We start from the raw sequence: 11,414 nt of genomic DNA, 5'->3' as shown, positions 1-11,414 counted from the left end.
ATGCTACTTTGTATCTTCTGACCTATATCTCCCCATTTCCTCCTCCCCAGTTTTGTCCAAAAAATCATTTGAATGTTTTTTAGATTCCACATGTAACTAACATCATGGAGTATTTTTCTTTCTGTATTAACTTATTTGACTTAGCACCATATCCTCCAAACTTACTTAGTTTGTGGCGAATGGGCAGATCTTGTTCCTTTATAGGGCTGAGTAGTATTCCATTATACATATACCAGAGTTTTTCTTATCCATTTGTTCATTAACATATACTTAGGCTATTTCCGTATCTTAATGATTCTGAATAATGTTTCACTGAGCATGAAGTGAAGATAATTCACTCTTCATGAGTTAGTGACTTCATTTCCTTTGAGTACATGCCCAGAAGAGAGATTGCTAAATTGTGTGGTAGCTCTGTTTCTAACTTCTATAGAAATCTTCATACTGTCTTCTGTAATGGCTGTACCAATACACAGTCCCATCAAAATATTGGAATTTTAAAAATTATATCATTAAACCATTTGGGTTAAATTCTTATTTGTATTCACACTACATGTGTATATGAATATGCATTTGTACACAAGTAATATTTAACAAATAAGCAATTATCATGTTCATTAAGAAATAAATTTAAGCAGCAATCTTTATCATATATTAAATTTTCATATACTAGGATATATTCTGGCACTGTATTTGCTGGTTAAATTTTTTATGCCTGCTCAGTATATATTATACTAATAATTGGAAGTTTATAATATATTTTATATTAGGTAAAATATGTTTCTTCTACTTCCTTATTTTTCTTTTCCATAATACATTTTATATCATTAAACCACTCATTTAGATAAAATTTGGAAAAACATGCTAAATTCCTTTACAAAAATCCTAAATAAATGTAATTGGAATTTTGATGAATTTTTAAATAAGATCTTGTTGCCCATTCATAAAATTAGTGTATCTACTCAATTATAAAGATATCGTATTTCATAGTTTTCTTCAAATAGGATTTGAATGTTTACGTGTACCCTTGTTAGGCTTAGCCATTGTTCCCTTCATGAAGGAATTTTTTTATTATAATTTCCAATTGATTATCTTTAGTATGTAATAACACAATAATGTTTACTTATCTGACATCAAAGCACATTTATTACCAGTTATCATATGCTTCAATTGGCTCTTTCACTTTCTTAAGGCTATATAATCAAATTATCTGCAAATTATTGTCACTTCTCTTAATATTTGTTCATTTAATATTTCCTGTTGCCTAATGGGCAATACCACCCACCACTGAATGTTCAGAGATAATTGTTAAAATATGCTTGAGTTATTTTTGTACGTATTGATAAATTTGTCATGGTAGATTAGTTCTAGAATCATAGAAATGGAGAGGCCCTATGGGCTTGTCTTTAAAAAGTAGATGTAAGAGATAGGCAGAAAGAATTGCATAAAAGTTTAACCATCCTTGCAAGTGGTTTTGAGGAACAGAAAAAAAGAATTGCAAAATGCAGAAATAATGAGGGCTTTAATGAAGATTTTTTAAAGTGAATGCAAAGAAAATATTAATAATGACTGGAGCCACAAAGATGTTCAATACAGGATAATTAGTGTTATTATTTCCAAAGGACCCTATATAATGAGAGATAAAAGAGTGCAAAGAGTAGATGAAGTAGTTCTTTTTGATTAATGTTCCTCAGCACCCTCTTTGGGTTAAAAATAAATGACAACATTTGGGGCAAGGGACAGGATCACAGACCACTACATCTTCCTTACCTTAACTCTCCATTCCTGCTCAGAGTGCTTCTGTAGGGTTGATTATTTATAGAAATAGCTTTCAATTGTCAGAGATACTGAAGCAAAACAAAATTCAGTGTTTCAACACATAGAAGGTATTAAGGGCTGAAAATCAATGGTACACTTTTGGATACTGATTAATAAAATACCTAAGTTACTCAGATAGTTTTATTTTTTTAACTTCAAAATCTTAAGGGGGTACAAATGTTTTAGATTACATGGATCACTTTTCTAATGCTTAAGTCCTAGGTATAGGTATTCCTGTCACCCAGATAGTGTTCATGGTACCCATTAGGCAGGTTTTTGATATTCTCTTCCTTCCCTAACCCCATTTGAATTCAGGTGTCCCTTTTATGAAAAGTCATCTATTTCTACCCAATACTAGGATTGTTGGATCAAATGGTAGGTCTACTTTTAGTTATTTGAGGAATCTACATAATATTTTCAATTAATTGTACTAATTTGAACTCCAACAAACAGTGTATGAGGGTCTCTTCCTCTCTGTCTCTAGGACAACATATATTATTTTTTAACTTCTTAATAAACACCAGTCTATCAAGAGAAAGATGATATCTCATTGTGGTTTTAATTTGCATTCACCTGATGATTAGTGATGTTTATTGCCCATTTGTCTTTCTTTCTTCTTTTGAAAAACTTCTATTCATGGCTTTTGCCCACTTTTTAATATGGTTTGTGTTTTTCTTGCTGATTTGCTTGAGTTCTTTGTAAATTCTGGATATTACACCTTTGTCAGATGGATAGCTTGCAAATATGTTCTTCCATCCTGTAAGGTTGTCTATTTGCTCTGTTGATTGTTTCCTATGCCAGGTAAAAGCTTTTAAGTTTAATCAAACCTAATTTATTAATTTTTGTTGTTGCCATGATTTCCATTGGGACCTTAGCCATAAATTCTTTGCCTGGGCTGATACCTAGAAGAGTTTTTCCTATATTTTCTTCTAAAATTCTTATGATTTTGTGCCTTACAGTTTTTTATACATCTAGAATTAACTTTTGTGGGTGGTGACAGATAGGGGTCTTGTTTCATTCTTTTGCAGGTGGCTATCCAATTTCCTCAGCACCACTTATTGAATAGAGCTTATTTTCCATGGTGTACATTGTTCTTTGAAGATGAGTTGGTTGTAGGAGATAGTTTTATATCTGTGTTCTTTGTTCTTTACCACTGGTCTTTGTCTCTATTCTTGTGCCAGTATCATGCTGTTTTGATTACTATAGCTTTGTAAATGGTTCAAAGTCTGGTAATGTGATGTCTCCAGATTTGTTCTTTTGTGTAAGATTGCTTTGAATATTCATACTCTTTTCTGGTTCCCAATGAAGCATAGAATTATTTTTCTAGATCTGTGAAGTATGAGATTGGTAATTTGACAGGGATTGCATTGAATTTGTAAATCACTTTGGATAGTATGAACATTTTAACAATGTTGATTCTACTAATCCACAAGCATAATATATTTTTACGTTTGTTTGTATCCTCTTTGATTTCTTTCTTCAGAGTGTCATAGTTCTCCTTGTAGAGATTTTACCTTTTTGGTCAAGTATATTCCTAGGTATTTTGTTTTCTTTGTAGCTATTGTGAATGATGTTGAGTCTTTGCCTTTTGCTTTGACAATTATTGCTATATAAAAATGTTATTGATTTATATACACTGATTTGTATTCTGAGATTTTGCTGAACTTGTTTATCAATTTCAGAATATGCTTGGTGGAATATTTGGGGTTTCCTAAATACAAGATCATATTGTCCTCAAAAAGTAATTCTTTTCCAATTTGGATACTCTTGATATTCTTTTCTTGGCTGATTGCTCTGGCTAGGACTTCCAGCACTATGCTGAATATAGTGATGACAGTGGGCATCCTTGTTTTGTTCTGGTTCTTAGGGGGAATGTTTTCAACTTTTCCACATTAGTATGATGTTGGCTGTGGATAGGTCATACATGGCTTTTATAATTTTGAGAAATGTTCATTCTATGCCCAGAATGTTAGTTGAGGGGTTTTATCACCAAATGGTACTGGATTATGTCAAATGCTTTTTCTGTATCTATTGAATTGCTCATATGGTCTTTTTTTTTTTTTATTGTTGTTGTTGTTTTGCTTCTATTTATGTGGTGAATCACATTTATTGATTTACATATATTGAACCTTCCATTGTTCCTGTGATAAAGCCCACTTGGTTGTGGTGGATTTTTGATGTGCTGTTGAATTCAATTTGTCAGTATTTAACTGCAGATATTTATATCTATTCTCACAAGGAAAATTGGTCTGCATTTATTTTTGTCATTTCTGTTGTGTCCTTTCTGAGCTTTGCTATCAAGCTGATAACTGGATTTGTATACTCAGTTGAGTAGGATTTCCTTCTTCTCAACATTATTGAATAATTTCTGTGTTATGAATAACAGGTCTGATTGAATTCACCTATGAATCTGTCTGGTCCAGGGATTTTTGTTCTTGTTGTCGGGAGCTTTTATTACTGTTTCAATACCATTGTTTGTTATTGGTCTTTTCCAGCATTCTAGTTCTAGCTGGGTGAGTCTGAGGAAGTTGTGTGTTTCCATAAAGATATGCATTTCCTCCATATTCCCTACATTATCTCTGTAGCGATTTACATAGTATTCATAAATGATGTTTCATCTTTCTATAGTATCAGTTGTAATGTCACTTTTTTTTATTTCTGATGGAGCTCATTTGGATCCTTTCTCTTCTGTTCTTGGTTAATCTCAAAAAAGATCTATTTATCTTATTTATCTTTACAAAGAACAAATTTTTTATTTCAAAATTTTTTTTTCATTTCATTAATTATTCTTTGATGTTCATTAATTTTTTTCTTCTGCTAGATTTAGATTTCATTTGTTCTTTCTTTTCTAGTTCTTTGAGATATGACATTAGGTTCTTAGTTTGTGATCTGTCTTTTTGATATATGCATTTAAAACTATTAATTTTTCCTGGGGAATGCTTTTGCCGTGTACCATAGATTTTGATAGACTGTCCTGTTTGTTATTTAGTTCAAAAATTTTTGATTTCACCAAAATTTCATTTTTGACTCAATATGAAATTTGGGGTTATTTAATTTCTATGACTTTGAGTGTTTCCTTTGTGATTGATTTCTAGTTTTATTCCACTGTGGTCTGAGAACATATGTGGTCTGATTACAAGTATTTAGAATTTGTTTAGAACTGTATTGTGACCTAAGATATGATCAATCATGAAAAATGTCTCATGTGCCACTGAAAAAAAATGTGTATTCTGTATGTAGTTTTTGCATAGAATGTTCTGCAAATGCCTATTACTTCCATTTGATTTATAGTTTGATTTAAGTCTGTTGTTTACTTATTTTCTGTTTCCATGATTTGTCAGGCTCTGACCATGGAGTGTTGAGGTTCACAGAAATTATGATAGTACTATTTATTTCTTTGCTTACCTCCTTTGCTTTCTGTGTCTGGGAACTCCAGTGGTGGACTCATATATATTTAGGATTGTTATGTCTTCTTGCTGAATTGTTCCCTCTACCATTATATAATGAATCTCTTTGTCTTTCTTTACCTTTGTTGGCTTAAAGGCCATTTGATCTTATATGAGAATAGCTACACCTACTCTCTTTTGATTTTCACTTGTGTTGAATATTCTTTTCAATTCTTTTACATTTAATCTCTGTACATTCTTGTGGTTTAGGTTTGTTTTCTGGAGTCAACAGATACTTGGGTTGTGTTTTTTTTTTTTTTTTTATTTATCTTATGTCTTTGTGTGTTTGATTGGGTTGTTTAGTTTTTTTTGATTGCTTTGTTGTGTTGGTTTGTGGTCTGTTGGTTTTTTTTTTGTGTTTTTTTATTCTTTTTTTTTTTTTTTTTGGTTTTTTTGTTATTTTTTTTTAGTTGTTTTTTTTTGTTTTTTTTTTTTTTTTTTTTGTTTTTTGTTTTTTTTTTATTTTTTTTTTATTAATAATACTCCTCGTTGATGATTATTCTTGTTTTTTTTTTGTGTGGTATGTTTTGTTTTTTTTTTTTATTCTGTCTTGCTTGCTTCCATCCAATCAATCTAGCTTTTTTTTGCTTTCTTTGCTTGTTTTTTTTGTTCATTTATTTTCTATTTTTGTTGTATTCTTGTTGTATGTTGCATTGTTGTGGTTAGGTGTTTTCTTGTCCTTTTCTTTCCCTTTCTTGTTCCTTTCCTCTTCCTTTTCTCTCCTTTTTTCTGGTTTATCGTTGTGTTTTGTTTTTTTTTATCTTTTGTGAGTAAGTGTGAGTTGGTTTGATTTGGTTTCTTAGTAGTTTTGATTCTTTTTGCTCCTTTTTTGTGCTTTTTTGCTCTGGTTTATTTGTTCTGGTTTGTTCTGTGTCCGTCTATGTGAGGTTAAGTGTTGTTATTTTTTCATGTTTTTTAGTGTTGCATGGTATTCCTTTGTCTTCATTTATTATTCTTTTTTTGTGTCTTTGTGGGTTTGTGGTTCTTTGGTGTTTTTGTTCTTCTGAGTTGTTCTGTAATGATTTGTGGTTTTTTTGTTTTTTTGTGTTTTTTTTGGTTGTTTTTTTTTTCTGATTTTTTTCTGATGCTTTTGTGAGGTTTTTTTGTGGTGTTTGTCTGTTCCTTTAGTTTTTGTTTGTGTTTGCTTGTTTTTTCTCCCTTTTTTTTGAATGATTGTTTAGCATAGTTTAGCATTCTATGCTGTTCTTTTTTTTGTTTTTGTGTATTTTGGAGATTAGCCCCCCTCTCTTTTGTGTTTTATGGTTTTTTTTGTGAAGTGTGTTTTGTGCGTTTTGTGTATTTTTTTTTGTGTTTTTTTTTGTTTTTACCTTTTTGTTTTTGGAGTTTTTTCTTTTTTTTTTTGTTTTTGGCGGGTGTTATTATTTTTTTTCTTGGTCATAATCTCTTAGCTAGGAATCTTCCTGATGTTTGATGTTCGTCTTGTATCTGTATGTCTGAATTTCTGATAATACCAGGATAGTTTTCTTTGATAATTTCCTCAGAGAGGTTTTCTAGGCTTTTAGCTCTTTCTTCCTCAGCAATTCCTATAAATTGAATGTGAGTTCACTTCACAAAATCTTATCTCTCTCTCAATGGTTTTTTAGTTTTTAATACTCTTCTCTGCCTCTTTGAATAACTGACTTGTCTCAAAGGCCTTGCTCTCAATCTCTAACATTCTTTCTGCTCCTTAGTTTAGCTGGCTGTTAAAGTTCTGATGTGTTTTGAAATTTTTAAATGGCTCTTTTATTTCTTTATGTTGTATAATATCTTTTTGTATGTTTTCTAGCTCTCTAGTCATGTTGTCATTTTTTCATCAATTTTCTAAAATAAATTTCTGGCCTCTTTTGGTTGGTTTTCAGCTTTTTTCTTCAGTTCCATTCATCTTATTTTACAGATATATCCTAAATTCATTTCTGTCACTTTAGCAATTTTCTTGTGGATAGAGGCCACTATTGCAGTGCCCATTATGTCCCCTTGTGTATGTTGAACTATTTTTTTTCCCTTGTTTCAAGAACTTTTGTTAGTTTCTTATCATCTGGCTTCTCTTCTCTAAGCTCAGGGTAATTTTCCTTTGCCGGAGACTCTCAAACCAAATCCAGAACTGATAGCTGCTCAGAGTTGGGGAGTCCTGTGTGATCTGTTGGATCTTGGGAAGGCTTTTCTGGCCCAGGAGTAATGGTGAGGACTCAGTGGTAGGGTGTTAGGGCCCAGGCATATCTCTGCAGTCTCAGAAGTGGAGTTGCAGGTGCAGTGGTAGCCCTGAAGCTACCACGGAAGAGCATTAGACGCAGGTAGAGCAAGAGCATCAACACTGACTCTGGGGACTTGGGGAATAGAGCCACACTTATGGAAGGTGCAGTTCCCCAATTTGGATTTAGCTGGTGCTCAGTCAAACAGGCAGAAGTTTGTCTCAGTAGCCTGAGGTTCACACACGTGAGCTGGAGATGCTGGTAGGCAAGGTTTTCCCTCCACACCTAGAGCTCACTAAGCTTCCAAGTGGTGCCTGTGGTATCTGAGTCTCCTCTCTTGGCTTACATGTTAGAAATAGGCATGTTTAGCCCCCCAGTTACAGGGTATGACACACAAGATTGAGCACCTATTACCTTCTCAACCCAGCAGGAGTGATGCAAAAGTTACTGCTGAAAGGCTAAGTGACAAGCAGACCTGGCTTCATGTGCCAGAGTGATCCACATAGCAACACTTGCCGAATTTTGGGTTTGTAGGCACCAGAGTTCTGCCGTACCATATCTCTGGAGGAATGTCTCTGTACAGATTATTAGCAGCTCCTTGATCAGCCCAGAGTCTTCAGAAGAGGAAGCACCCTGACAGAATGAGCTGCCTTTAAATTTCATTTCTCTTCTAGAAAGCAGTGTCCCTTCAGGTTGCTTCTATCCTGCTATCTTCACCTCTTCCCAGCAGTGTGAATTTTATCGGGTCCACCAGCTTAATCTCCAAGATGGTGGGTGATACTTGTGGATAAAAATTAGTCATATTCTGTTTGATTGAGTCAGTAGATGCTTTAATGAGTTATAGACTTTTTCTTCCTGTTAGTGGTAGATGCATGTAGGAAAGTTCTTTTATGCCTGTAATAAGCTCTAGTCCTGAAGTAAAAGCACTGAATTCCCCAGGCTTTGGGAGTATCCCTATAGCTCTCAGGGGGTTGCTTGTTCTCCACCACAGCCACAGTGGGTGGAGGAATAAGATTGGGAGAGGTTAGTCTGGGAGTACAGGGTGAGTAAGAGGCTCTTGTTGCCAATGGTCATTATTCCTGGCGGCTAGGGCAAGTTGCTGGGAGGAGGATGAGTCAGCTTTCCAAACTGACACAACTGCTCATAAGAAAAGGATTGTAATTCCTCAACTAGCTGTCAGAAGTGTGTTTTGCCCCATTGTGTAACCCCTGCCCTACAGTGCCCAGTTGCAAATGGGTCCCTGAATGCACACTTTCAGTTGAAATGGTACTATAAGCTACAATCTTATCTCCAGAGGACCCAATCTTGTCCAACAGCATGGCTTTCCTATGGGGAGAGTATGGGCACTCTCCCAGGTTGCCACATTTTGGACTGTACTGTATTCTCCCATCTGTTCAATCCACATGGGCTCCCTTGCCTCTTTAGTCCAGCTTCTGAATCTCATCTTTGTGTCCCCTAGCAACCCACTAATGTCCTGCCATCATATCTGCCCCATGAGTGTGGGTGTCCAGGATATGCCAGCAGGGAGGAAGCTCCCAGACTGGGCACCTTTGGTCTACCGCAGACCTTCTCAATGGGAAAGACATGGGCCCCACTCTCTGTGATAATCTTGGACTGGAGGAGATTCCAGCTGAGAAGAGGTGGATGCTCCCCATATTCTTGGCTGAAACTGCTTTTCTAGTTGTAGTGGGTAGGGAAGGGGAAGGAGAGTATGAATGGAAGAAACCTGGTTTTTTAGTCTCTCAGGTCACTCTCCTTGGAGGCAGACACTTGTAGTGGGCAGGGAAGGGGAGGGAGAGGCTAAGAGTCTGAATGGAAGAAACCTGGTTTTTAGTTTCTTGAGTAAGGTGACTAGATGTCTCGTTTTTGGTGGGACAGTCCCAATTTTTAACTATTTGTCCCATGTCTTGTGGCATTTTTTAAAAGTCCTGATTTTTGGAAAGAATGCACAACAAGCTAGGGAATAGCGGGAGAACGGGAAGGGAATATACAGTTTTCAGCTGCCGTGTGGCTATTTGCCAGGATATGAGTTTCATATTATTTTTGTTAATTTTATAATGTTAAACTTTAATAATAACAAATAATTGTTGAGAACTGATTATTGAGAACTGCTTATCAAAGTTTGCATTGTTGATCAGTTGTTAAAATTCGACCACCATTGTTTGGACTTAATGAACAATGGCATTTTTTGGCATTGGCAACCACGAAAACATTTTGTAACTATCTCTCAGATGATACACATCATACTGTGTGCTAGTGCTAGCTAAACAAGTGATGTCAACAAATCAGCTATTCAGATAACTTAGGTAAGTAATTTATTTATTTATTTCATGAATTTAGCAGACAGTACTCATATTATTTATATTTTATAGTGGCGGCAAAAAGTCTAGTGCTGGCCTTGAAAGTGACACGTACAACTCACGAGGTATCATTATTAAAAATAATATATTGATAAGGAAAAGGTTAAATCTTGGGCCTCAGCAAAAATCACAATAGAGAACAAATAGTTAGAAATATTCCATCATTTTGAAACAAACCATGTTCCATACAACAATGCACTAAAAATTGTGGGATACGTGCTGTCCTTACCAGGAACTAATGCTGCAACTGAAAGCATTTTTTCTACACTCATTTCTCCCCCACAGACCTCTAAATAAAGTGTGGACATCAGAAAAATCACAGTTAAGTGTTGAGACTTTGAAAGCCATTTTATGTGTGAAATATAATTTAACAAATTCTTGTGAAAATTTTCACGACCTTTTAAACAATGACAGCAATCTACTAAAAAAAATTCACTCAAATGAGAAATATGCCAAAGAATAAGATAATATTGTACATAATTTTTTTAATGTATTATATTTGTAAATTATACTTATGCTAAAATTAAAAAATATATATTTTAACATATTACAATACTATTTTTGGGTTCTATGAAAATTTTTGTTGCTCCATATAGACCAAATTTTTAATTAAGATCCCCCCTCCCCCCAGTCAATGGTGTCCCGCTTTACTAAACGTTAAAATCTGGTCAACTTACTCTTGAGTCACTCTCCTTGGAGTCTTGATTGGACTATCCAAGCTCTGGTATCACTCAATTTCTCCCTTACAGACCTCTGGTTGCTTCAGTGCTTTGGCTCATGGGAATAGAAATGTTTCCAAGGAACTTTGTAGTCCACAATTCACCAAAGGAGTATTTGGAAGAGAAAGGAATCCCTCCCATACACTTTCCTTGGGCTCCAAGCCTTTCTGGGTTGATCTTCATCTGTATCATTTTTATTTATTCATTTATTTATTTATTTATTATTGAATCATAGCTCTGTACATGAATACTCTCATGGGGTACAGTGTGTTGTTTCTACATACAATTTGAAATATTTTCAACCAATTGGTTAGCATAGCCTTCATGTCATTTTCTTAGTTGTTGTGTTAAGACATTTATATTCTACATTTAGAAAGATTCACATGTACCCTTGTAGGATAAATCATAGGTATGATCCCACCAATCACACTACCTCTACCCATCCTCCCCCTTCCCCTCCCCTCTCACTCCCCTTCAAGGAAAATGGCAAACAAAAAAAGATACAGATGGTCATCTCAGATACCATCTGTATCTTACTTCTCTGCTTCACAGTTTTTCTCAAAGAGCTCCCTGGAGGGCCCCAGTACTTCTTTCTCTGACCTACTCTTGAGCTATATCCTTCCTTCCCTTTTCTTTATCTGAAACCCACCTTCCCTCTGGAACAGTCTACTACGTGATGTCTCTAGTCAGGCTTCTTCTATCTTATCAGAATGTTTACAGGTGATCAACATGGGTTTCTTTTCTTGTTGCTAACCTACAAACAGGAGTAAGCATTCATGGGAGAAGAGAATCAAACCTACATAAATGAATTTGTCTTGCTGGGCCTGTCACAGGATCCACAAACACAAGTTGTGCTCTTCTTCCTGTTCCTGATCATCTACCTGC

This window comes from Otolemur garnettii, unplaced genomic scaffold (assembly GCF_000181295.1).
Source record: "Otolemur garnettii isolate 467f Iridium unplaced genomic scaffold, OtoGar3 scaffold00001, whole genome shotgun sequence".
NCBI lineage: Eukaryota > Metazoa > Chordata > Mammalia > Primates > Galagidae > Otolemur > Otolemur garnettii.
The sequence above is the reverse complement of the archived record's forward strand: the minus strand, read 5'-3'. Positions refer to the sequence as shown.